The sequence below is a fragment of the Portunus trituberculatus genome, chromosome 19 (genome assembly GCF_017591435.1).
Source record: "Portunus trituberculatus isolate SZX2019 chromosome 19, ASM1759143v1, whole genome shotgun sequence".
Classification (NCBI taxonomy): domain Eukaryota; kingdom Metazoa; phylum Arthropoda; class Malacostraca; order Decapoda; family Portunidae; genus Portunus; species Portunus trituberculatus.
In genome coordinates this window covers 10,311,128-10,338,437 of record NC_059273.1, presented here as the reverse complement: position 1 = coordinate 10,338,437, position 27,310 = coordinate 10,311,128, and the positions used below count along the sequence as shown (strand labels likewise).

The 27,310-nt window shown below is 43.9% G+C and overlaps 1 protein-coding gene across 15 annotated transcripts in view; it reads right to left on the bottom strand.

The window, feature by feature from the left end:
* LOC123506347 overlaps positions 1 to 27,310 on the bottom strand; it is a 313,494-nt gene that overhangs the window by 121,887 nt on the left and 164,297 nt on the right. The window contains exon 1 of one of the 15 annotated variants that reach the window (XM_045258356.1): positions 18,040 to 18,447. The exons of 13 other annotated variants lie outside the window; for them this stretch is intronic. The gene's annotated coding sequence lies outside the window, so the exon portion shown is untranslated. Of the gene's footprint in view, positions 1 to 18,039; positions 18,448 to 27,310 lie in introns of those variants that run through there. One more of the 15 variants, XM_045258369.1, reaches the window with a different exon arrangement.

The window sequence follows — 27,310 nt, the reverse complement described above, 5'->3', positions numbered from 1 at the left end:
TTAACTTGTATAATAATAGCAGCACTACAACCTTGGCACTGCAACGCTAGTGTGTACCAATACCTCGCTGCATTATTCATTATTAATTCCTCCACTCCAACACAATATTTCTCGTAATCATGTAATATTTCTTCCACCTATTTTTGGGACAAGAATTTTTAAGCTCGTCCTGTAGCAAAGAAAAGACGAAATTAATCTTCTCTTTCTTTTCTGCGGCTACACAAACATCTTGTCTTGATCTCATCTTAAAGGTTTGTTGCTAATCAGTGAGACTTTCTTCATTTCTCTTACTTTTATTTATCTACTTGTGTTGATATTGTTTACTTCATGGTGAGTGCGTGTGTGTGTTAGTTATTTTCTCTCTCTCTCTCTCTCTCTCTCTGTGAATGTAGATAAAAAGACGACCACGGCAATAAAAGGACTAATTACCATTTGTCGTAATCTTTTTGTATCATTTTGTGCTGAAGTTTGTATTTTTAGTTTGGTATAATTTTGTGGCTTAGTTTGTATTTTCTGTATCATTTTGTACCAAGTTTGCTATTTCTTTTATATAAATTTTTGTGTCAGTTTACATTTTCTATCATTTTGTGTTGCAGTTTGTATTTTTCCACCATTTTGTGCCGCAGTTCGTCAGCGTGGCAGTCGCAGCGGAGCACCGGCCTTGAGCAGCACGGGCTTGGTTGGGATCAAGTGTTGTCGAGACACGGTGACCACGAGCCCCGCGTGTGACGGAACACTCCAGCGGCTAATGGGTTTTCAATAGACCAAGTGCATTTGTACATTGGTTTCCAAACTCAATAAACCAAAAAAAAAAAAAAAAACAAGCTTCTATGTTTCATATTCTGCTCTCTCTCTCTCTCTCTCTCTCTCTCTCTCTCTCTCTCTCTCTCTCTCTCTCTCTCTCCTCCACTGCAAATCATAACTCTCCACAGGAACACTGGACCTTGTCTCTTACTCGTACTTTTAAGGCAGCACCAGCAGCAGCACCAGCAGCAGCAGTAGCAACAGCAGCAGCAGCAGTAGCAACAGTAGTAGTAGTAGTAGTAGTAGTAGTAGTAGTAGTAGTAGTAGTAGTAAAATGCTGTAGCTCATTCCCTTTCCCTCCACAATCCCTCCTTTGCTCCCTCTCCTCCTCACTTCCACAAACACCATTCCAACTCTCCCTCTCTCTACACACACTTTCCTCTCCCCATTTCTTCCTTCACTCTTAGCCCCCTTCCTCTCTACTCCCCTCTCCGCAAATAACCTGACCTCCCTCCCTCTACACATAAAAAGTCTCCCCTCTTTCCTCCTTCCCGTGGTTTGTGTACGAAGCGAAGGACGCGGAAAACACTGAGGTCTCACTGTTTGGACTTGTGACTGTGACTGAGTGACCTGTGTAATTACTGAGTCGCACACGAGTACATTTAACCCCTTGAGTACCATTATCCACTTTCATATTCATTCTGCTAACTATTTGCAGATTTTATACAGCATCAGAAACTCTTGTGGGCGATTAAAACAGTGAAAACTCTGTCCATCAATCTTTTGATCGCCATAGAGTCTTCCTAATGTAGATAAAATGGTCTAATCGTATACAAATCTCAAGGTAAAAATGTGTCCCGGTATTGAAGGGCTTATTTGACAGGCTAGGTAAGATGTACAGGATCTATCATGGAGTCTTCAGGTCTATTGTCTATTTATGTAACATCTCTTTTACAGCAGTAAGAACAATGTATGAAATATTCATAAGCAAGTGTGAGAAAGAAGTTTTAAATGGTTAGATTTTGCAGTTTCCATTTGTGGAGGATTTTAAGACATGTACAGGGAAGATTATCGTCAAATTGTATCTTTGCTAACAGTTGTATTTTACTTATCACAAGTCTGGTTATAGTGAGGCCTCGAAGACACACACAGCTACCCCAGAACACAGCTCCCCTTCAATCCTTCCACTTCAGTAAGAGCCTTTTCACCCCCTCCTTCCTTCTTACCCACACAAACTTTCCTTCCCATTCTCCTTCTCTCCCCCAACACAAACAACGCTTTCTCTCTCACTCTCCTTCTCCCACAAAAGAACTTTACTCCCTATTCGTAAACAGTCCTTCCCTCGCCCTCCTCCTTCAAACACACACACACACACACACACACACACACACACACACACACACACACACACACACACACACACACACACACACACACACACACACACACACACACACACACACACACACACACACACACACACACACACACACACACACACACACACACACACACACACACACACACACACACACACACACACACACACACACACACACACACACACACACACACACACACACACACACACACACACACACACACACACACACACACACACACACACACAGTGGTTTCTCAATTACCTTTCTCTTCCTCCATAAACAAACCTCTACTATTTTTTTCCTGAATACAACTCCAATCTTTTCCTCTTTTGTCCTTCCCTTCATCCCTTCCTCGCCACAAACAATCCCTTCTTTTCTTTCCCAGAATTTTTTTTCCCTGACCTCACCATACGAATGCTGAGTGTTAGGACCATATTCTGAAACATTTTTGTGCTTGATGTGGGCACAGGTTTTCTAGTGACAGATTAACATGATTTCTGCATCATTAATAGGAGAAAACCTCTTGAGAATCCGACTCATGATTTCTGCAGCAAGTGAAAATAGTCATGGTGAAAGAAGGCATCGTTTCAGAATATGGGTCTTAGTTTGACGGGAGATAATTTACTGTTAAGATGGTTCCGGGTGCTCTTCATCCGCACGAATTTCTACGTTCACTTAACTATAACTACATTTCATTCCTCTGTAAAACAATTGCCGTCACTTCAATACGCGTGGCCAAACTAAATATACTTAAAATCAATATGTGAAACAGAAATAACTGAGCTTTCCAATGAGGCCAATTCTAAGGTAATGGCAAGTAATGGTAAGCCAAACAGACCAAAACACGAGGGCGAACACAGAACACACAATAATGGAGGAGGAAGAGAAGGGACAGGTGCAGTTAATGAAGGAATCTTGACCTGCAAAGCAACACTTGGGAGAGGGCAGGCACCAGTAGAGAGCAAGAAGCGAGGCAGGGGCGATGGTAGAACATCAACAATTAAGGAATGGGGGTGTGAGGAACCAGGGAGTGAGGGGGACACAGGGTGGTAGAGGGCAGCACTACGTGAGAAGACATGCACACCAGCAGTCAGTGGCGGGAAGAGCAGCAGCTGGCACCAAGAACCAACATGTAGCAGGATGCACAGGAGGCAACAGGCAGCGTGAAGAGAAAAATCAGTAATTAGCAAGAAATAAAGCAGGAACAATTTCAGGAGAGGAGACACAGTAAGGACCACAACAATTCGAAGCAATAAGCAAGAAAATAGGAGGTAAGGCAGCAGGACAGGGGCAGCAGCAGGTAAAGAGCCGGGAGGAGATGTAACAGCACGTGCAGAAGGCGTGGATGCGTGAGGTGCGTCAGGGTGTGTCCGCGAACCATCGATCCGTAATGGTGTTTGCAAGGTGAGACCACGTGAACGCCGTTACTCTCACCGTGGCCCACAACTTAATTTCCGTTTAAGTGTGTCTGTAGTGTGTTCTCGGCTGTGTGTGAGGCCGGGGACAGCCTGAATGGTAATGGTGTAAGTACGAGTCACGACAGCCAGACTGCATTTTGTCAATGCTTTTTGGTCTTGATAAGAACTATTCCCGCCAGATTTGTGAGTGGCCTTGTTACTATTGTTGTTCTTCTTTTATTGATTTAGGCCCAGTACCATACTGACACACACACACACACACACACACACACACACACACACGGCCCGGTAGCTCAGTGGTTAGAGCGCTGGCTTCACAAGCCAGAGGACCGGGGTTCGATTCTCCGGCCGGGTGGAGATATTTGGGTGTGTCTCCTTTCACGTGTAGCCCCTGTTCACCTAGCAGTGAGTAGGTACGGGATGTAAATCGAGGAGTTGTGATCTTGTTGTCCCGGTGTGTGGTGTGTGCCTGGTCTCAGGCCTATCCGAAGATCGGAAACAATGAGCTCTGAGCTCGTTCCGTAGGGTAACGTCTGGCTGTCTCGTCAGAGACTGCAGCAGATCAAACAGTGAAACACACACACACACACACACACACACACACACACACACACACACACACATACAGGTACATATAGCAGTGTAATGTTAGAATCAGACACGTTACCAGTAGTCACGAGTACAAATGCTGGTATGACTAGAGGCTTCCTGAAGTAATGAAGTATTAATAAGTTGAAGAATTCCCGCTGAAAGACGACTATCAGCAATACACCTGTCACGCAAACCAACACGTCCAGCACACGTGTCAGGGACAAGCCAGCCAGTGCTCTGTCACTTTTTAAACGATGTCCACATCTTGTCAGATTCACACACTTCCGGTGAGCCCAACACCAGCCTTCCTGACGCCACAGGTGGCGCCGCGGATGGCACCATTTCTAAGATGTGGCACGGCGTGCCCAAGGCGGATTTTACAGCAGTTTGCTCAGGCATACGGAGGCAAAAAGAGGGGCGTTGTTTCCCCTCTCCCTCTCTCCCCACGGACACCATAACATCAGAACATCATGTCAGAATGTCCGGCGGGACGCGTCCGACAGAGTCCATTCCCCGACCACCAGTTTCGTGTTCAGTATTGTGATCAAACCTGATTATTTTGGCAACATTCAGTCCTTTGTAAAAGGTTGTCGTAAACACTACTTCAGAAGATAAGGCCTCCATTGATCTCAATGACAAACACATCAAAGGATTCATAAAACAGACATATGGCAAACAGTTGAAAATCGCGCGATAAACGTAAAGCCTAAACAATATTTAGAAATGATGGGGAAAAGATGACTTTGTGAGAAACAAACACGAGCTGATAGAACCAACAAAGATGAAAGCTAGAAAAGTTCGTGTCGTCATTATGTGTTTTGTCTGACTCAGCGGACCGAAAAGCCGACGTATTGTTCAGACTCTTGTGTAAACGAAATGAGAAAGATATTTCCGATATCAAAACCATCACACAAAGGACACGGAACACTGGAAGCCTCAAAACAAAGAACAACAACCACAACGTCAATAGCAGAGCAGCACTGAGTTGTACAAACCCTGCCCTCTAGAAAAAAAAGATAGACCAGTAAATAAATAAAAAGGATAAAAAATACACCAGTGAATACAATAAAAACTGTATGACGGAGAGAATAACAATTGGCGTCTATCCTGCATTGTTTAAGCCACACTGACGCAGGCAAGACTCGTCACCCGTCACCGATCGCCACTCCCCCACACACAAAGCAAGCACTAAGTCTTCGCCCCGTCCCTCGCCCTTCCTTTATCTTTCCTCATTTTATTATCTGTCACTTCCCTTCTCTTCCCCCGCTCTTTATCATCCACATTCTTTATCCCCTCACTCTCATTGCGTCATCTCCTGTCGTTTCCCTCATTATATCTCCAGCTTCTCCCCTCTCACTCAAACCACTCCACTTCCTGACTCCCTCTCATCCTTCTCCAGTTCCCGCTTATCTTCCTCCTGCGCCTCCTTAGCTTTCTCCTCCGTCTCCTTGATATTCACAGAAAACGCCCCGTAGTACATTATTGCCGCTGCTCCACCGGTCCCCGCCCTTCCTAGACAAGGTGAATAAGTTCCTTGAGCGTACGTCAGACTTACTCGAGGGATAAAAACACGACGCTCTCCTGGAAATGAAAATAAAGCAAATACTTGGGAGGGTTTGTCTGGCCGTTTCCGTCAGTAAGCTTCCGGATATAGAGACCGAGCGATGGGTCGAGCACCAATACCTCTGGAGGCTTTGTTTGCTGGTGCTATCTCTCTCTCTCTCTCTCTCTCTCTCTCTCTCTCTCTCTCTTGCAGACTTCCGCATGTTGCTCTCGGATCGATGAGAGAGAGAGAGAGAGAGAGAGAGAGAGAGAGAGAGAGAGAGAGAGAGAGAGAGAGAGAGAGAGAGAGAGAGAGAGAGAGAGAGAGAGAGAGAGAGAGAGAGAGAGTTAATTTTCTTATCTTTTCTTGTGTTCGTCGTTCATTCTCGTTCATTCAATAAGCCTCACCCTTGTCTTCGCCTCATCACACACACCTCGGCACGCACCACCCACACACCCACCACGTAACGCCATTAATATATCGAATAAACTTGGTGATTCATCCTGACGCCAACACCTTGTACTGGTCTTACTTCCCGTGTGTGTGGAACAAGAAGACAGTATCGGTGAGGCTCTTCAAGTACTTCAGATTTTGCTTCGTCAATGAAATAGGACAGATGGAGAGGACATGAGCGCTGTGTTGTTACTGAAGAAGACGTAAGAGGTGGCGCGAGAGGGCGAGAAAATCATAGCTGGTTGTGTCTATAATGTGTCTCATCCTGCTGTGTTTTATGGCATCTCTGTGTGTTTTGCGGCGTTGTGTACGAGGTGAGGTGTTTGTAAAGGTTGATGGGTCCTCCACATAACCCAACACAGCAACACAGCAACACTCAAGGTCTGCGTGTTCTCGTGAGATTGGTGGTTCGTGTTATTATTTAACTAGTATTTTATCACTACTCACTTGTATAGTCCAGTTTTTACATGTTTTTTTATGAGAGAATATAAAGTCCATGTGTCATATCTTTATAAGGGAGTTCGTGTGTGTGTGTGTGTGTGTGTGTGTGTGTGTAATATGCGGGCTTCCGTGCACCGGTGATGAGGGGGAAGCAAACAGGGTGGACGGGTGAGACAGGGAGGCAGAGGGAGGTAGGAGGAAGGTGGTACTGGTAGGGAGAGGTAGGGAGGAAAGGAGAAACAGAGGAGGGAGGTAACCATGACACCGGAGACTTACACACACACACACACACACACACACACACACACACACACACACACACACACACACACACACACACACACACACACACACACACACACAGACACACACAATGACTCTGTTACAATACTGCAGTCAACATCAATGATTAATCTGCATTATTTACAAGACACTGAAGCAAACTAACGACAAAGTAAATACGCATATCGAATGAGGCATGATGAATGTAATAGTTTAGGGGGATGTACTGAGCTGTGTTATACGAGGGAGCTTTGTGTGTACTGGCGGTGATACTCTGCCAACCTGAGACACACAGACACAGCGGTGGTCATAAGATCAAAATTAAAACAGAACATTAAATCAAAGAACGAGGATTACATGAATGAGTGAGGGACACAGAGATGGTCGTCACATTACTTTAAAACAAAACATTAAATCGCAAGGAACGGGGAAGACATGAATGGGAGACACAGACACAGATACACACGTACGATCACACAAACAGATAGACAGCTCTCCATATTCCTGAAGGGACTGTATGCGCTGTGTTGTTTTCCTATCCTTATTAACGCTGCCCTCAAGGGTCTGGATGAACCAACGTGGATAATCCCTCAGCCTTCATTAGCGTCAACATCGCCGCACTGGAGTTTGAAGACCTGAGGGACGCCCTGAGGCAGGTACAGCCAGCAGTGCCAGTGAGACAAACACAGTGCCACATGCAGCACCAAGCCATCTTGATCTCAAAACATTAATCTTATCTTCACGTATAATTGCTCAATCACTGCTACATACAGCACTTTACCATCTTGATCTTAAAACATTAATCTTTTTTTCACGTATATTTGTTCAATCACACTGCTGCATAGTCATAAAGCACTCCGCCATCTTGACCTCAAAACATTCATCTTATCTTTACGTATATTTGTTTAATCACACTGCTAGATACAGTACCCCGCCATCTTGATCTCAAAACATTAATGTAATCTTCACGTTCAATTATACTGTCACATTCAGCACCCCGACATCTTGATCTTAAAGGCATTCGTCACAAACTCCTCTTCAAGCACACGAGTTCAATCATAGGTCTCCAATACAACACGCGAGTCACAATAGCATCTTCCAGGAACAGCCGGCCGTCACCACGAGGGAAACTGAAATCGTCGATCTTGTGTTTCCTCAAAAAAGTAACGAACAACACGGCTTCACGTCATTATATTAGGAAAAATGAACATATGACAACAACATCAACAACAACTAGACCAACAAAATGATCCACATCCACTAGTCCATCTCCCACATCCCCCCCGCCACAACACACACGCACATACATCTACATTACACACCAAAACTCAGCCTCCACCCACACACTACGTTCCCTTCAGTTGCAGGTCGTTACTCGTCGATTAAACCTTGGTATTGGCGATATAGGTTTTCGTTTGGCTCTGAGATGAGTGATGGAGGGCCAGGGAGGGAGAGAAGGAGGGGAGGGAAGGGAGGAAAAGAAGGAAAGAATAAGCAAGGATAAAAAGAAGTACGAGTGAGTGAAGTCTTTCCTCTCAACCTTTCTTCCCAAGTTACGTCATTTTCTATACATGTTTGGAGGTGAGGCTGGACGCGTGTGGTGTGTGGTGTTCAGGAGACGAAACAACAAATCGTCAAAATTTGGATGGGATTCGGTTATCTCATCACCATTTATTTCATTTATCTATTTGTTTATCTATCTATCCCTTTTTGTCACGAGCGGCGTACGGACAGCGGATGTATCGAGCGACTGTGTCAATTTCCGACCGTGTGACGCTTCCCTTTTTTTTCCCTTTCACGGCGTTGACTCTGCCTTTGTGGCGCTTTGTGTCGGCGCGGAAGGAGTTGCGGGACCGCTGTTGGAGTGATGCATTGCTCCCAAACACTCCTTTTTTCTACCACAATAAAAAGGGAAGCAAGGAAAGACTGTGAAACAAATCATATATAAAAACACCGCTTGTCGTAGCAGTTAAAACAAACAGCAGTTTCAAAAAGCGATTTAGTTTGACTTATGAGGTGATCTGATATTGGAATGGAGAGAGAGAGAGAGAGAGAGAGAGAGAGAGAGAGAGAGAGAGAGAGAGAGAGAGAGAGAGAGAGAGAGAATAAATTCTCCAAAGCTTACCAGCGAAGGCGTTAAAGGAGTGAGGATAGACGTAAATTTTTGCACAAGCGAAGACAAAACGGATCGAATTCAGAATATGCGAGACTCTTTCTGCACTGGTAAAAGAGAATGGCTAGATAAATGAAAACTGCTTGTGGTGTAATATCAATATTTAAATGCCCTGTGTTGCTTCATGATATATTTCAAAGTGATATAAATAAAATAAACCTTAGTCACAAGGAAGCATTTGTTACAGCATTTCTTATTTAGCTGACAGCCAGTAACATGGGGAAAGGTGCCTCTAATCTAGCAAAGAACAAGTATGTATCTTTTTAATATAAGATCAATAGCAATTAAACAGAAAGCCCACTAATATGCAAGTCCCCGAAAAGAGTAAAAAGAGTTAGCTAAAGATTGAAGTAAATGTTTTGAAAGCTCCCTCTTAAATGAATTCAGGTCACAGGCAGATTGAAATACAGAAGCAGGTTGGAAATGTTAAAATGCTGATAATAAAACTTAGCAATAACGTCAAAACCTACCAAGAACTCCCGCTACAACCTCCCACAATCACCACACTTTAAATTATGTTCGTCTTTGAGCTGCAGAGTCTTCTAAATGTTAATGAGTGAACAAATGTAATCACAGTATGTCTGGAGGTGCAGCACGGTATTGGGTAAGGATTTCACTGGTGGCTGGCATTTCAATACAATGCCACACTTCCGCTGTTCCCTTGCATATTGTATAGATTTTTTTTTTAACTTTTGTATTTGATGTATAATTTGTTATTAATGTGTGTATTAGAATTTTAATGTATTTTATCTTATCACTTTTAGACCACTGATGATGACATACTAAGATGTCGAAACGTCTGGATATAAAGATGAAAGGAAGAAAATGATTAAGGAAATAAAGATGTTGTTTGTGTCAACGCTGATTATGTATTCTGTTTCTACTGACTGGTAGCTAGCGTTTCAATATAATGCCACAATATTATTCACTGGTCTGGCAGCCGGTGAGCAACCCCGCCCACTAATTGCCCTCACAGTCCGGCCTCCCTTACAGAAAATTAATCAAAACGGAGCACATAATTAAACAGATTAATAACTGACTGGATGTTATTCATTTCGGGGGAAAATTCTGAGTCGGCAGTGATGAAAAATAGTTATATTCTGACAGCCAGCCAAACCGACCACTGCACGACAGGAACGGTAAACACGGCAGCTGGTTATCTCTCCACCTACACCTCCGGGATGGCACTGCTATAAACAACGTCTCTACCCAAATAACGTTCTGCAAGTATCGCGCTGGAAATTAAAATCATAAGAAAATAAATGAAAACTGGAAACGCTCTCTTTCAGGATAAACACATTAAAGCGATCAAAGGCTTCTATTGCAATAAACAAATAGCTACTCCAACACTGCGCCACACTTTTACTACACACACACACACACACACACACACACACACACACACACACACACACACACACACACACACACACACACACACACACACACACACACACACACACACACACACAAATTCAAAAAATAATACTAGTTATTTTCATCTCTCTCTCTCTCTCTCTCTCTCTCTCTCTCTCTCTCTCTCTCTCTCTCTCTCGCTCCAGGACCCGCGTTGTCGAGGGAGGAAGGGCAGGATGTACACCGTCGCCAGGAAGGAAGCAGCGTGATGAGCCGCCGCCCTCCACCATCCCTCGGCAGTGTCTGGACCCAGTTCAACCCGAGACGCTTCATCTCAGCCTTTGGGGTTTAGTAAATTAGTGACAAGTCCTCATAAACACCTTAGGTTCAGCCACAGCGGGTAACAAATACTTAATACTTAACCAGACAACACCTCTCAACGTTCGATTTTTAATTATTTTTAACCCCTTTTTTTTTATCTAGAGATTCGAGAACAATTAGACCCTTCTATTGACATTAAAAAGGATCTCTGGAGGTCAGATGATTGATGGCCAGTCTTCACTATTTCAATCCCTCACATAAGTTTCTGAAGATGTATCAAATCCCCAAATAGTAACCAGAATGAATATGGAAACACCTCATGGTACTGAAGTGGTTAAGGTTCTTTTGATGAATCAGGAATACTAATTTACACAAAAGGTTCTATAGCGAATTAATGTTTTCTTTGCTATTTTTCCATTTAATCAACAAACAACAAGTCAAAGAATCTCGTAGTGAATGGAAACTAATGTGAGGTGAGGTACATGGCTAGTGTTTCCCAGGAGTGTCACAACACCTCTCAACGTTCGATTTTTAATTATTTTTAACCCCTTTTTTTTATCTAGAGATTCGAGAACAATTAGACCCTTCTATTGACATTAAAAAGGATCTCTGGAGGTCAGATGATTGATGGCCAGTCTTCACTATTTCAATCCCTCACATAAGTTTCTGAAGATGTATCAAATCCCCAAATAGTAACCAGAATGAATATGGAAACACCTCATGGTACTGAAGTGGTTAAGGTTCTTTTGATGAATCAGGAATACTAATTTACACAAAAGGTTCTATAGCGAATTAATGTTTTCTTTGCTATTTTTCCATTTAATCAACAAACAACAAGTCAAAGAATCTCGTAGTGAATGGAAACTAATGTGAGGTGAGGTACATGGCTAGTGTTTCCCAGGAGTGTCACACCACCTCGCTATATCCTCCACAACACTCCCTTACCTCTTTACCATCCACAATATTGCCTCCCCCTTCCTCCCCCTATAACATTCTCCCTCACCTCTCTCTTTCCACAACCTTTCCGCTTCCTCCCGCTCTCCACACCACTATAAAGGGAATTAAAGTGTGACCCGGCTTTACAACATTACGCTCCAAGGACGTGACTCAGACCGTAAAATTCCAGGTTATAACGAGGCGGGGCGGAATGGCTCCAGAAGGTGTAGAAAAAAGAAAAGCGTTGAGATCTGGAGAATGGGAATGGATATCTAAAGTTTGGCCATTTGATGAGGCCTAACCTAACTAATTCAACCGTTTAATAAAGTCTAACCTAACCTAACCTAACCGTAACTTGAAACACGACCTTACTTGTTACATTATGACAAATATTAAGAAGTGAGAGCAAACTGAAAAGAAATGATCACGCCAGTAACATCCTCCCCTACACTTTTCTACACTTATCACCCCCTTCATTGCATCCCTTCTATTTCTCTCTCCCATTCTCTTTCTCTTAACTCTATCATACACCCCCCAACACCTTTTTCACATCCCTAAACCTATTTCTTCAGCCAGTAACACCTGATTAAACGCCTTCATACACTCATAACGCCCCTCATCACATCCCTTCTATCTCTTCCTCCCCTTTTCTTTCTTGTAACTTTTCTATACACATCCGAACACCTTTTTCATATCCCTAAACCTATTCCTTCAACCAGTAACAACGCATTGAGCACCTATCTACACTCATCATCTCCTCATCACATCCCTTCTATCTCTCTCTCTCCTTTTCTTTCTTGTAACCCTTCTATACACATCCCAACACCTTTTTCACATCACTAAACCTATTCCTTCAGTCAGTAACACCCTATTGAACACCTTTCTACACTCATTATTCCCTCATCGCATCCCTTCTATTTCTCTCTCTCCTTTTCTTTCTCGTAACCGTTCTATACACACCCCAACACTCTTTTCACATCCCTAAACACATTCCTTCAGCCAGCAACACCCTCCTCTACACTTTTTTACACTTATCACTTATCACAGTCCTTCTCTCTCTCTCTCTCTCTCTCTCTCTCTCTCTCTCTAGCGGCGCCGCTTCCCACTTGGTTATTGCGAGTCTTCAAGTGGCCAAGTGTTGCTTCGCCTTTAACCTCGTGACTTTCCAGGATTCAAATTTGATCACATTGCTTTCTTTTACTTTATTTCAGTTTCGTCTTCAAGAAAATTCGGACGTGTTTCGTTTTCTTTCAAGATTGAGGGTTTTATTAATGGATAAATTGAAATTAGGGTATATCAGGTGAGGTTAAGTTAGGTTAGGTTGTTAGGATAAGTTAGTTCTGGTTAGATTACGCTAGGATAGGATAGGTTAGGTTAGATTAGGTAAGGTTAAGGAGGTCTGTTCAGGGTAGGTTAGAGTAGGATAAGGTAAGGTAGATATTACTTAAGGATTGATAAAGATATTTTAGGTTAGGTTAGATTAGGTTGGGAGGTCAGCTCAGCGCAGGTTAGAGTAGGATAGGATAAGATAGACACTTACTTAAGATAGCTAAGGAAACGTTACACTAGAACAGGTCAAGGTGGGCTGCGACAGAATAGCTTACAACAAAAGATTATGATACATTAAATTACGTTACATAACATCAAACACGCCAAAAAAAAAAAAAAAAAAATTCCCACGCATCTGATCTCCCTTATTTTCTCAACACATTCTTGCACCGTTCCACCCAGCACGCTACTTTTGCACACCACGTACCGTAAAACCCACACAATCCCCATCCTTATCCCTCCACAAAGCCAACACACAGCAGCGCACACCATGCAAACCCCGCCGGACTGATAGGAGAGTGCGAGGCGAAGCGAGGTGAGGCTGGAGTGGTTGGAGGCTGCAGTGGAAGGCAGGGGAAAGCTATGAGGGTTTTCACTCTACCCCGGATAATAACCTTTCCTTCCCGGAGTGAGGAGCATTGTCTCGGCGCGGCATCCTCCTCCTCACCGCGCCCCTGGACAATAGTAATGGCCTGCCCGAGTGCCTTTGTCCTCCTCCGACCCAATTCCGGCACCGATGAGGCAGCCAGCACCGGACACACTCCCCGCTGACCGCCGACTGTGGGTTCCGGGGAAAAATTGTCGCGACGCAGCAAGATGTAAGAGGAAAAGGAAGGACACGGAGATAGACGGATGAAAAATGTATGTGGAGAGGGATTTAAAAAGGCACAGAAAGACAGAAAGAGAGGAGAGGAAAGAAGAGGAGGGAGAAGAGGCTGAGTTAAACAGAAGGGAAGAAATATGAGAAAGAAGTCTTAAGAGAAAATAATAGCGGTGGGATTAGAAGGTGGAATCATTTCATTAGAAGTAGTAGCAGGAATAGTATTGTTGGTTTATTACTATTATCATCATCATCGTCGTTGTTGTGTTGGTAGTAAGAAAGGAGAGAGGAGAGGCGAAGGATGAAAAAAAAGTCAGGGAAAAGAAAGAGAACAGAGTAACTTTAATGGCGGCCGCTTAAAGGCATTCAAGGATATAAAAGAGAGGAAACAATCTTTTATCCTTAAAGTCAATACTCGTAACAATGAACAGAATAGAGAGAGAAAAAATATATAAACAAAACAAAACAAAAACAAAAATAAACACATTCATTATCCAACTCACAAACAAGTTAACGACCAAACCACCTTGTAATCTCACCAGTTACCCTCATTTCCTTATGCTTCACCGGACAACAAGTGGATCGAATCTTTTACAGCGATGGAAAGAAAAAATCAAATCAAGCCAGGATCACCTTGGGGAGAGGCTTAGACAAGGGAGCTTAAGCCAGTTTCTTTCCCTTGGGTCTGTTGATGAGGTTGGCAGGCTTGGTGGAGTAGTGAGGGTGCTGGGGGAAGGGTGGGGGATAGGTGGGCGGCAGGGAGAGGGACTGATGAGACTGAGGGATGGCTCGAGGAAATGGTGATGATTGTGGTGATGTGTATGCACTGGTGAGGAAGATGCGTGGGAGTAATGGAGTGGTGGATGAGAGAGAGAGAGAGAGAGAGAGAGAGAGAGAGAGAGAGAGAGAGAGAGAGAGAGAGAGAGAGAGAGAGAGAGAGAGAGAGAGAGAGAGAGAGAGAGAGTGAAAAATGACTTGGTAGCTTGGTGAATTTAATTGGTGAGAGAGAGAGAGAGAGAGAGAGAGAGAGAGAGAGAGAGAGAGAGAGAGAGAGAGAGAGAGAGAGAGAGAGAGAGAGAGAGAGAGAGAGAGATGGTGAGGAATGACTTGGTAGCTTTGGTGGACTTAATTGGTGTGAGAGAGAGAGAGAGAGAGAGAGAGAGAGAGAGAGAGAGAGAGAGAGAGAGAGAGAGAGAGAGAGAGAGAGAGAGAGAGAACAGTAGCGGTGATGATAGCTAAGAGAATAAGAATGATAGCGGGAGCAGTTACAAATGGTAAAAAAAAAAACATAATAAAACACCACAAAATCAAAACAAAACTGCAGCAGACCTTTTGTCCCTCACGAAGTCGTTTACTGTAAGCCCCACTACCTAATCTAACTCAATAAATGTAAATATGTATAAGAGGAAAAGAACAAAAGGGTACTAAATATGGTGAGATGGTGCGTGGGGATGGCGGAAGAAATGGTACAGGTGATGGGGGTTTATGAGGATAGTGAAGGTGAATAGGAGCAGGTGAATTGATTAAGGTTGGATGCGAAGATGACTAAGATGAGAGAAAGTTGATAATGAACGAGGCCATTAAGAGACAATGATGGTGAAGGCAAGGAAGACAATTAATGAGGGAGATAGCGAGGAAAGAAGGATAGAGGAAAGGTAGGAAGGAAGGAAGGAAGGAAGGAAAAAACGAAGGAACGAACGAAGGAAGGAAGAAAGGAACGAACGAACGAAGAAAAGAAGGAAGGAAGAAAGGAAAAAAATGAAGGAAGGATAGAGAGAAAGAAGGAAGGAAGGAACAAAGAAAGGAAGGAAGGATATAAGGAAGGTAGAGAAGGAGGGGTGAATATAGGCATGTATGTAGTATATAGGAACTTTAATGATTTACTTAAACCCCGACGAATCACAAAAATTCCATACCATTACTGTAAAAGAGATAGAAATAACAAAAATAAGATAGAGTTACAATCTTATGAGTTAGGAAAGTAGACGTGGCAGTTTAGTTAGATTTAAAAGATGGGGAAAGAAGCGACGATAATGATTTAAACAGAAATACAATATACCATGTGGGCTTTTCACGGGAATTTATGGACTAAAGGGGATACTTTTTGGGGTATCTCCTATCTCAAAGCCCACCCGCTAGGAAACCGTTGCCCCGAGTGAGGAGGCCCAACCTGCACTCTGACCGTGGACAGAATTCGAACCCGTGCGCTTGGAGACCCCTCGGACCCCAAAGCACGCATGGTTCCACTGTACCACGGCGGCAAAAAAAAAAAAAAAAAAAAAAGTTTCATCTGGCGGAGTGAGGAGCATGTGATTTTGCAGTAATACTTTTAATTGCCTGGATGTTTCGTGTGCGATCGTCATGGATTTACGCCGCTACACCTTCCCAGTTTTGTGCTGCACGAATGTCATATTATATTTACCTTTATTTTTTCTATTTCAATACTAATCTTCAAGCTGCACCACTTCAGCTCAGCAGCTTTACATGTACTACAGTAATTATAGTACACAGTCTTGCTTCACTCGCTAACTCAATTGTGTTCCTATCCTTGCTCTTTCTTCTCATAAACTCCTTCCTTTTCGTTCGCGAGAATGATGTGGGTGTGTTTCTCATAACCCCTTCTGTACCATGACGCGTTTTCATATCTATCCTGCTATTTAGCGAGTTTTTACAGCTTCAGAAACTTATGTGGGAATTAAAATAGTGAAGATTCTAGCCACGAATCTTCAGACCTCCATAGACCCTCCTAATGTAAATAAAACTGTAAAATGACACCCAAAACTCAAGGTAAAAATGTGTCCCAGTGCTAAAGAAATCTATCGCAAGAGAACATAATTTTGAATAGAAAAAGAAAAGAAAAAAGAAAAACACGAAGAAAATGGTTTCCACTCTAGAAAATAATAAATTACACTCCTAATTAATACAAGGAGTGCTACTGTACACAAAACAAGACCGTTAACATTACACAGCGAGGCAAAATTCGGATTAGGCTCAAGTCAGATAGCCAATATGAAACTGAGCCACTACCATTGTGAAGAGACACAAACGTTTCAGCCTAAGGTTATGTAACGAGAAAGCCACGTCTATGGGGCATTAAAGTGACTATACTGGCGGAGACTCAAAGGCTCTCCAATACGTTAGCCAATAATGCGGCACGGGAAGGCCTCGGGTAAGTGGAAGGAAAGCGGTGTAGGCAAGGTAGTGGAAAGATGATTGCCTCGCTTACCCTATGGAAATGAGGGTGGAGAGGCGGGGAGAGCTGAAAAGGTGGATTACTGAAGGGGGAGAGAGAGAGAAAGAGAGAGAGAGAGAGAGAGAGAGAGAGTGTGTGTGTGTGTGTGTGTGTGTGTGTGTGTGTGTGTGTGTGTGTGTGTGTGTGTGTGTGTGTGTGTGTGTGTGTCTGTGTGTGAGTCAGAATTTCTAATTTTCCACCCACAGTGTTCAGATCACGGGCTGGATTCGTGATTGCCCGCTGTGATGCCCAGAGAAAACATCACCCTCCTACACCCTTACCGATGAACAAGACAGGGCCAGGGCCGCCTCACACACCACACGGCTCTTTCTCTCACTCAAGCAGATCTAGTGGAAATATATCAGGGTGGGGAACGATCTTCAGTAAATCAAAATACAAAAGAGATTACCAGTTAGTTAGTGGGCAATGGAAATGTGAGGGAGGAGAGGTAGGAATCATGTCAGTTACAATCGTGAAGAATACTTGTAGTGGGAGATGCAATATGAAGGGCGTAGATGAAAAAAAATGAAAATACCAGTATGCTAATGGGCAATACAAAGAGATTACCAGTATGTTAATGGGCAATGGACGTGTGGGGGAGGAAAGGCAGGGATCATGTCAGATACAGTCGTGAAGAATACTCGTAGTGGGAGATACAATATGAAGGGCGTGGATGAAAGTACTGAAGGGGAAGGCGGGTGAAAGCAGTAAAGTAGTGCATTAAATATTAAATGAGGCCAGAGGTTGAATGCCTAAAGTAACAATGGAGGAGAGGTAGCTGAAGGCAGAAGGTGAAAAAGATCACTGAGGAACCGCTTGGAATGGGGGGGAGGGAAGGTTGAGTGATGAGTGACGCAGTGAGGCGGAGGTCGAGAGCACGGCGGAGGAAAAGAGGAAGGAGTGCCAATGAATAGAAGCAGTGGGGGGGAGGCAGGTGTTCAGAGGCAGTGGCTGGAGGCAAGCGAGTGTTTGATGGGTGAGTGAGTCAGTGAGTGAGTGAGAGAGGAGTGTTCACCTGAGTGGCGGGAGATCGGCAAGGTGTCCATCATGAGACGTAGAGGAACGCTGACAGATGCGGCACCTCGGACTGCTACACTTCATCTTCCGCGGAGTCAGTCTGCGTGTGTGGTGGTGGGATTCACCCTCACCTCACTTCACATCACAGGAGTCGCAGCCCCACCCAGGCACACTCACCGCTTACACTCAACACACACGCACGCACGAGCAAGTAAACAAGCGCCCTGGGTGGATGGGGGAGGCAGGAAGGCACGGCACAATGGTCTAAACGCCTCAAGACGCCACACGTATAGCAGAGGAGCGCGCGCCCGAGCCTCACTCACCACCCAAGTGTTCGGGAGACACTGGCAAGAGCGGAGAGCGGAGAGCCTAGCGGCGTTGTCAGGACAGGGCCACCACCACTGCCACCAGGCCCGCGCCCCCGACCCAGGCTAGCCAACCACACACTGCCTGCTCCATACCCTACTTCCCCCCTTCTCTCTCTCTCTCTCTCTCTCTCTCTCTCTCTCTCTCTCTCTCTCTCTCTCTCTCTCTCTCTCTCTTACCGTAACTGGGAGAGAGAGAGAGAGAGAGAGAGAGAGAGAGAGAGAGAGAGAGAGAGCGCAGGTACATTCTTTTGAACGGACACCCACACGTAACAAACATACATATATACATAACAGGGATTCCTACAAAGGATATCCAAAAGGACACAGAAAGATTTACATAACATACAAACACACTCACCAGTCCCTAATTTGTAATTCATATAGTGTTATACTCTCTCTCTCTCTCTCTCTCTCTCTCTCTCTCTCTCTCTCTCTCTCTCACCACCATCATTCCTTCAGTCACCATCACTACTCCTGCTTTCCTTCCTCACTGTTAATCTATTATCTACCTCTTATTTTTGTCACTATTCCTCATTACCGTCATTATTACTGTACAACTTCTTGTTCTCTTTTTTTCCTCTTTTTACATAGAAAGTAGTGTTCAGTATTTGTTTTCTCTTCCTCCTCCTCCTCCTCCTCCTCCTCCTCCTCCTCCTTCTTCTCCTCCTCCTCCTCCTCCTTCTTCTCCTCCTCCTCCTCCTCCTCCTCCTCCTCCTCCTCCTCCTTCTTCTTCTTCTTCTCCTCCTCCTACTAACTCTCCTCCAACAAGCGGAGATGAGGCGAGATATTGGGGCTGAAATACTCCTCCTTCTCCTCCTCCTCCTTTTCTTCTTCTTCTTCTTCTTCTTCTTTTCTTCTTCCTCCTCCTCCTCCTCCTCCTCCTCCATCTCGTCCTCCTCCTCCATCACAACAACCATCACTACTACTATTACCACAAACTCCATTTCCTTCTCTTCCTCCTTCTTATTCTTGTTCTGCCTCTTCCCATTCCTCCATGTCTTCCTTCTTTCCTGCGTTTTGTCTTGCTTCCCTCTTTCGTCCCTTTTCCTTTTCTGATTTAAAGTTTTCTCTTTTATTTTCTATTTCTCTTTCGTTCATGCTTTGATCTCCTTTTCCTTTTTCATTTTTTTTCTTGTTTTGTTTTCTTTTCATGTAGTTTTTTTTTTCTTACGGTATTTCTTTTCGTTTTTCTTTGGATTCTTTCTCACTTTTTTTTTCTAATTGGTCTATATTTTTTTTTGACAAATATTCCTTTATGATTTAATTTTCCCTTCATCTCTTTCCTCCTTTCTTTATTTTATTTCCTATTTTTTTTCTCTCGCTGTTCGTCTGTCTGTGTATCTTTCCTTCCATTTATGAAGAATGTGAGTGTTTTCGCTTTTGTTTATCAGAAAACTCCCAGCTCGTTTTCCCTTTGTTTGCTCGTCTCTGCCTGCCTGTATCTCTTTCTACGTATAAATCTCTCTCTCTCTCTCTCTCTCTCTCTCTCTCTCTCTCTCTCTCTCTCTCTCTCTCTCTCTCTCTCTCTCTCTCTCTCTCTCTCTCTCTCTCAGCTTCTGTGACCTGAATCCTCTGCCTCCCTCCACGTGTGTGAGTGTGACATCACCAAAACATTGAAACACTCTGTAACACTGCGCTCGATATGTCTTGTCGCGCGTGATTAATGATGTTCACGCTGATTCTCTCTCTCTCTCTCTCTCTCTCTCTCTCTCTCTCAGTCACAATCACGTTCAAGATCCTTTTTTTTCTTTCTTTCTCTTCCTTTTCAAGAGAGCGATTAACACATCCATTAGCGGAATCAGAACCTTTGCTCTCTCAATGAAGATTCGCTATACGTGGTACTCGCCGGAGCAGCACCTCATCCTGTAGCACATGCACTCACGTACACGTACACGTACAAGCACACGCACGCACGCACACACACACACACACACACACACAATGAAATAGCTGTCAACATTTTCAAAAGTCCCGTATTATGTGAAATGCTCCCAAGACCTCAGCTGAATCAAAGACGTGGATGTGGTGGGCATTTAAACTCGGGATTATTTAATGAAGATCCCTTTTTCCCGCTTAAAATTCTCCAGGTTCTTGAAATATGTTAGAATCTTGTGCGAGATTTCCTTAACATCGTAATATTTTCAAAGCAAACCTCATAAACATGGAACACATTCCTCGTCGATAAGCGAACAGCGCAAAACAAGCTCTGCATTTTTCGCGTACATTCTCTTGAGGTGAATACCACGCAAACTCTGAAGCTTCCACACCATACCGCGCCACGCATCACTCTCACCATTCTTAAAAAAAAAAAACATCTCGGAGTTTTTGTAATGCTGGCTTGTGGGTCCCTTTATTAGCATTGCAGTCCACGGTGACCTCTTACAACATACACCTCAAACCACTCATCCTACTTTCCTAATAAGTTAACAGTATGTTTCATATTTCTGTATCTTAGCAATACAATATAAATCCTCATCAAGTTTATTTCAGCGTACATAGCAAAGACAGCAACAACTTCCCACCACCACGCCATTGTATCAACAAGACCAGCCACTGTCACTGCAGGCACAAAAATTCTAGGAGGAATTACTGGTGAGCTCAGCAACACAACCCTTTGCCTGCCATGACTCCCCCTGAAGCTTAAGAGAATGGTGAGGTACAAGTTCAAAGCAGAAGTTCAAAGCCCACCACTCGCGGCACGGGAGTGGTGGGGGAGCTCAGACATGCAGCGGCAGTAGCTTCATTGCCTCTCACTCAAACTCTCTATAGATACTCAGATGAACCAAGGGAACCAGCAAACCAGTGGGACTTTTTTTCCATTTTTTGTTGCCCTCGGCCAGTTTCCTCTCCTGTATAAGAAAAAAAACGAAAACTGTCCCTCTATTACCAGCTAGAGATGTGATCCTGTTGACTTGGAGAAATGCAGATCACGGCGGCGGAGAAATCCATCACCACCACCAGCATAACCACCATCACCACCACCACCACCACCACCACTACCACTACCACCACACGTCCTCTTTAATACCAATACCGAGGGATTTCACGCCGAGCAGCGACTTTGATTACTTCATGACTGGCTCCAAGGCATTCCAGGGCCGGGCCAAAGGATCCTCAAAACGTTGGAGATAAAGAGGCCGGAGACGGAGGCGGAGGCGGCGCAGGGGGGGACGGGGAGGGTGCGGGGCGAGGAATGGGGGAGAGAAAATCATTTGCCGCTCATCAACCTCACAGCAACCCCGCCACCGCCTGATTGGCTCCGCTTTATTAAATATGAGAGGGCCTGGATCACCCTTGTCTGTCCGTGAACCCGCCCCCTCCACTCTCTCTCTCTCTCTCTCTCTCTCTCTCTCTCTCTCTAGCCGAATTGTGAAGCTAAGGTATGATACACTTATCCTCATCTGCTCTGATTGCTTCCTCCTCCTCCTCCTCCTCCTCCTTCTCCTCCTCTTCTCTTAACCCTCTCCCCTGTCTTCATCATCGACATCTTTCTTCTCTCTCTCTCTCTCTCTCTCTCTCTCTCTCTCTCTCTCTCTCTCTCTCTCTCTCTTACCCTCAATTCGTCATCGTTCTCCATCTTTCCTCCTTTTTGCTTCTCCTCCTCTCCTCCTCTCCTCCTCTACTCTTCTTCTTCATCTCCCAGCACCTGGTCTGATATTATCGACTTGTTTTCCTCTTCCCCTTTCTTTCGCACCATTCTCCTTTATCTCTCCTTCCCATTCTTCCTTTTCTTCCACCTCCTCCTTCTACTCCACGTGTTTGTTCTCCCGCTGACAGGGTGATAAATAGAGCGAGGCAAAAAAATAGTGGGCGATGCAGAAAGGAGAGGGACACGCTGAAATATGGCTGATAGTGAGGGATGGACGCGGCGGGGAATAAAATGAGGCGGGAGGGCGGTGAAGGAAGACCACGAGAAGCAAGGTAGATCGTAATGGCGGCGGTGGAGGAAGATAAGGCTAAGATACATGAGGAAAGGGAGAGAGAGAGAGAGAGAGAGAGAGAGAGAGAGAGAGAGAGAGAGAGAGAGAGAGAGAGAGAGAGATTACTCCTACCCTCCTATCATCTCTTATCCTTCATGATTAGGCAGTGTAGCTTATGACTAACAGTCTCGTAAGGACCAAAAAGTCTGCTGCTGCTTTTTCCTTTACTTTTCGCCGAGAGAGAGAGAGAGAGAGAGAGAGAGAGAGAGAGAGAGAGAGAGAGAGAGAGAGAGAGAGAGAGAGATGGACGGGGACAAAAGCTTACAGTGATCGAAGTATTCTACATATTGGGTCCAAGAGGCAGCTCTTCTTCGTCCCAATATTGATGGAGCTCGCCATTTGCATCAGAGTTTCATTAATTTCCTCCTCTCAGTTCAAGAAATAGAGCCAAAAAGTCACATCAGCCCTCCATCGTCACGCCACGTCCCTTCCCTTTGCGAAATTCTTAGCAAAGTAAATCGGAGAAGAGAGAGAGAGAGAGAGAGAGAGAGAGAGAGAGAGAGAGAGAGAGAGAGAGAGAGAGAGAGAGAGAGAGAGAGAGAGAGAGAGAGAGAGAGAGAGAGAGTCAGTGTATGAGCGGATGAATGAAATGACTGAATAATGGAAAGAGTGAGAGCGAATAATCAACTTAGCCCTGGAGTGATGAAGGTGTGAATTAGTGAGTGAGTGAGTGAGTGAGTGAGAGTGAGTGAGTGAGAGGTGATCCAGTGAGGAAGATATGTCAGTGTTCCAAGAAGTCAAATCTCTACTGTACTTAATTCATCATCCTAACAATGTTCAGCTTAATTCATCATTGTCACCTGTAACCTGAAAACCACAACAAACTCCACTAGACAACATTAACCCATTCAGTACCATGAGGCGTTTTTCATATTCATTCTGCTTACTATTTGGTGATTATATACAGCTTCAGAAACTCATGTGAGTGGATTAAGATTATGACGACTGTGGCCATTAATCTTCTGACCTCTATAGACTCTTCTTAATGTAACAAAATGGTTTAATCGTACACGAATTTCAAGGTAAAAATGTCCCAGTATTGAAGGGGCTAAAAGTAAGAAATAGGACAGTAAAAATAGGAATATCATCTTCTGCCCTATCTATAATTCATGTACATTTTCCTATAAATTAACTAAACCACCCGGTAGATTCCTAAAACATTTATATTTTTTGTTCCTCTTTTGGCAGAGAGTAGTTACAACATTAATTGCAAGCCACACCGTCACCTGCATGTCAAGGTTAGTTACTCCGGCTGCCCACACACACACACTATGCAATTACTCCCACCCGAGACTGCTCAGTGCTCAGTCCGTGCATGTGTTCAGCTGTGTATAAGCACCGTTCATACACGCACTTCTTCCCCGTCCCCTTCCTCCCGCCATGACGTACTACTTGACAGCACCGCCGACCCCTCCCACATACCAGGAATTTCTGATATCATGAATTATATTGCTACTACTGCTACTGCTATTATTACTACTGCTACTACTAATAGTAATGCTACTACTACTACTACTGTTTCTCCACCTATGTACACGCACGTCGCATTACAGTCTCACGAAATAAAAAGCAGATACAAATTACCGTCTTTCTTTTATTCACTCTACAAAAAGCGAGTAAAATAAAGTCTTGTAAGAATTTAATTGAATGAACTCCCTTGTAATCATCTTGTATGCTGCTACTACTACTACTACTACTACTACTACTACTACTACTACTACTACTACTACTACTACTTCTACGCCTACCTCCACTATCATTACTATATGTAGGCGAATTCCCAGCAGGAGTCGACCCTTCAGCTAGGTCTGATCACGAGCCAGGCCGGGGAAAGTTAAGCGGGTCTCCTTTCATGTCTTTGGTTCAGTTCACGAGCAGAGAATGGTCCGGGTCAAGTCCAGATGCGACCTTACTGTCCGCAGGGAACTTGAAAGGCCAGGAGGTGTGTGTGTGTGTGTGTGTGTGTGTGTGTGTGTGTGTGTGTGTGTGGTTGCAGGTATCATGAGAGTAAACAGAATATAGAAAACAGACAGAAAAACATGAAAAAAGAGAAAATCAGAGGGAAAGGACAGTAAAAAGAGGAATATCAGAAGGTAAAGAGCATCCGGGTTACCGCCAAAGCAAGTGAGTATTTGTACAGTGGAAGAACTTGCATGTGTGGAGCGTCGGGCAGCGAGTAAGTGGAGTAAGTGGAGTAAGTGGAGAGGGCGTGGTGGTATAAAGTCTGTTTTTTATTCCTCTTCCTCTTCCTCTTCCTCATCCTCTTTTTCTTTTGGTGCTCCTATATAATCCTACGCATGTAATCCCCTGTTTGTTTGTTTGTTTGTTCTTCCTTTGTGTTCTACTTTCTTCCATCCTTCCTTCAGTTTCTTTTTTTTTCTATATTCTCTTCTTCCTTTTCATATTCTTTTCTTCCTCTCTTCCTCTTCCTTCTTTGGTATGTGTTCCGCAAATGTATAAGCTTTCATTTCTCTTTTTCTTTCTTTTTCACCTTTATCACTACTACCACCACCACATTCTCCTCCTCCTACTCCTCCTCCTCTTTCTTCTTCTTCTTCTACTTCTACTTCTACATATTCTTCCACTGCTTCTTCCTCTTCTTCTTTCTCCTCCTTCTCTTTCTTTTTCTTCTACTTCTGCTTCTACTTCTTTTTCTTCCTCCTCTTCTTCTTCTTCTTCCTTCTCCTCCTCCTTCCTTCATGTGACCCAGAGGAGAGTAGCATCCACCGGGACAACAAACCATCGCTCCAATTCACTGCCAGAGTTCTCGCCGCCATTATTCCAGGGCGGGTTCCATTCACTGCCCCGTCGAGTTTGATCAAGATTAGTCACACAATGGAAGCCCCGACGCCACCTCCACCTCCACCTCCTTCCACCTTCCACCACCATAAACTCTCTCTCTCTCTCTCTCTCTCTCTCTCTCTCTCTCTCTCTCTCTCTCTCTCTACCTATTTGTCGCCACTGTAACCTCCTCCTCATTACAAATTTGTCAGGTATTTTATAATGGCTAAAAGAACATTTTCATGACCACAAACTTGTTTAGTACATACCAGAGAATCAAAAGAAAAACTTGTTAGGAAAAGCATGAAAATCTGGTTACGTTTTTTTTTTCGTATCTTTATTTCAGAAGCCTTAGAAAAATCTTAGAAAAGCTCCAAATTCAATGTTTATCCTGTCTCTCCCTCCAGTCACTGCCAAATCCACTTCACTGTATTGCCAACACCACGAGATCCTTCCACCCATAACCTGCTTGTCTAAACCCTCCTTCTCTCCACCTCAGCCCTCCCTCTTTCCCTTTACCGCTGCCTGCCACCACCGCACAAACACTCGCATATAACAAGGCAACGCAACAAGTGACACCCGGAATGGTGGTAAGAGTTGCCACAAAACGCCCTACTCTTGGGATAAAATTTCAACTCCGCAAGACGACCGAAAAATAAAATCATCCCGTGAAGATTTCTCTCTATTTTTTTTTAAGCAAGGAATGGAAAAACAGAACAAGATAAGAGAAGAGGAAGTCAGGAGTAAAAGGCGAGGATTTAAGGTTCACTCGTGGTGTTTCCAGTAATCGCTGCGCGGAGATAAAAACTTAGCTGGCAAACTTCCTGAAGGTCACGAGTTGAATGATCGGTCATGTGCCTTTCGTGAGGAGAAGCACCGGGGTCGCTCTCGCAGCTGAGGAAATGATACCCGACAACCTAAGATGAGCTGGAGAAGTTCAATTTTTTTTTTTCCAGAAGCTTGCCACTCATTCACATGTTTGAGCATCGACCTCAATGAACAACAGCACCACAATAACACCACCACCACCACCACCACCGCCGCCGCCGCCGCAGAGTCCTTTGGTGCAGAGGTACCCCAATTAAACAAGTAAAAACGCTAATGTAATTAAAACATTTGGTTGACGTATCAAATATAAAGGCTGACAAATCCCTTCAGCGCCAGTACAGGTCACGGGGAGCGAGCAGCAAAAGTAAGGGCGATTAATTTTTAAAACTGCAGTGCATAATAAAAAAAAAGTTGATATGGCTGTCACTAATGGAAAAACGCTATTGTAAAAAAAAACTGTGTAATGTTAGATGATTTATTCTTAAAGAGCGGCCGTCAGTACGTTTGAAATGTGTTTTAAAGGGAAGACTTTTAAGCTGTGAAAGGTATGAAATGTTAAGCAGGTTGCACTCGTCAGCATCTAAAGTCCAAAGTACGTACAAACATGCCAGACAAAAAAGAAAAAAAAAGAAAAAAGAAAAGAAAAAAAAATGTCAAGGGCAATGATAAAAAAGACAGCACGTTTAAGTTAAACAATGACTTCCCAACAGATGAAGTAAGACACCGCAACTTTTGAAATGCTGTTCGCTGTCAGTGTAATGGACAGCTGTCTGTGTACTTTAGAATTAGATATAACATACGTACCAGTCTATTTATTCAGTAACTTTATATAATGAGAAGCGAAGAAGCGACGCCACACACTCAGTTCATGTTTTTCTTTTTTTATTTCAATTTATATATTCATTCATTCCTATTCACTCCTTCAGTACTGGAACGCATTTTTGCCTTGAGTTTTGAGTATGATTAGACTATTTTATTGACATTAGGAAGGGTCTATGGAGGTCAGAAGATTAATGGCCACAGTCTTCACTATTTTGATCCCCCCACATGATTTTCTGAAGCTGTATAGAATCACCAAATACAGCAGAAAGAATATGGAAACGCGTCCTGGTACTGAATATGACTCGATTAAGCAGCTCTTCTTCCAGGTGACAGCGAGGTGAGACAAGGTGAGGGTGGAGGTGTCCATGGAATTTCTATCTAACGGCGAAACTTTAATCCCTCTCCTTGATCTGACTTGCCTTTTAGCACTGGCGCTCTTCAAGGAAAAGTCTTCTTCATCTTTCCCACCTTTTTCTTCTTTTATCATTCT